This window comes from Schistocerca piceifrons, unplaced genomic scaffold (assembly GCF_021461385.2).
Source record: "Schistocerca piceifrons isolate TAMUIC-IGC-003096 unplaced genomic scaffold, iqSchPice1.1 HiC_scaffold_1113, whole genome shotgun sequence".
Classification (NCBI taxonomy): Eukaryota; Metazoa; Arthropoda; class Insecta; order Orthoptera; family Acrididae; genus Schistocerca; species Schistocerca piceifrons.
The window spans coordinates 35,001-35,782 of NW_025726922.1; the positions used below are offsets into that span (position 1 = coordinate 35,001).

Consider the following 782-nt stretch of genomic DNA (forward strand, 5'->3'; position numbering starts at 1 on the left):
ACCGCCAGGCGACGGGCGCGCATCGCACGTTTGAGGAGACGCGGCCGGCCCCACAGGCGGCCGCGAACACTCCCAGGGTCTGCGAAGCGGGGCAAACGCCGCGCGCTTCAGTATACGTAGCCGACCCTCAGCCAGACGTGGCCCGGGAACGGAATCCATGGACCGCAATGTGCGTTCGAAACGTCGATGTTCATGTGTCCTGCAGTTCACATGTCCGACGCGCAATTTGCTGCGTTCTTCATCGACCCACGAGCCGAGTGATCCACCGTCCTGGGTGATCTTTTCTCAGTTTCCGCCGTCTCTTTCGAGACGGTCGCATAGGCGGGAGTGAGGCGTGTGGCGGCCCCTGTTCCAGCGTTCTGTGTCCAACGGCCTCACGGCCGACGGGCGTCGTACGGCTCCACACCGGAGCGGACAGGCACTCGGGCGAAAGTCATTCAAAACCGGCGCCAGGCGCCAGGTGCCGCAGGCCAGCCGCTCCAGCGCTTCAGCGCTCGTACCACACAACATTGCCGCTAGTTTTGAGAGGCACGCGTGGTTCCGCACGCGGCGCACGGCTACGGCGAGCCGTACAGGTAGCGTGTTGCGCGACACGACACGCACATCGAAAGACATGCAGTCTAGTCGGTAATGATCCTTCCGCAGGTTCACCTACGGAAACCTTGTTACGACTTTTTACTTCCTCTAAATGATCAAGTTTGGTCATCTTTCCGGTAGCATCGGCAACGACAGAGTCAATGCCGCGTACCAGTCCGAAGACCTCACTAAATCATTCAATCGGT

The 782-nt window shown here is 60.5% G+C and overlaps 1 non-coding gene across 1 annotated transcript; it reads right to left on the reverse strand.

Annotated features, from left to right (window-relative positions):
- Window positions 1–121: 121 nt before the first annotated feature.
- LOC124727546 lies at window positions 122–277 on the reverse strand. The gene has a single exon (XR_007007167.1). It is a non-coding gene; the product is annotated as a 5.8S ribosomal RNA (ribosomal RNA).
- Window positions 278–782: the final 505 nt, after the last annotated feature.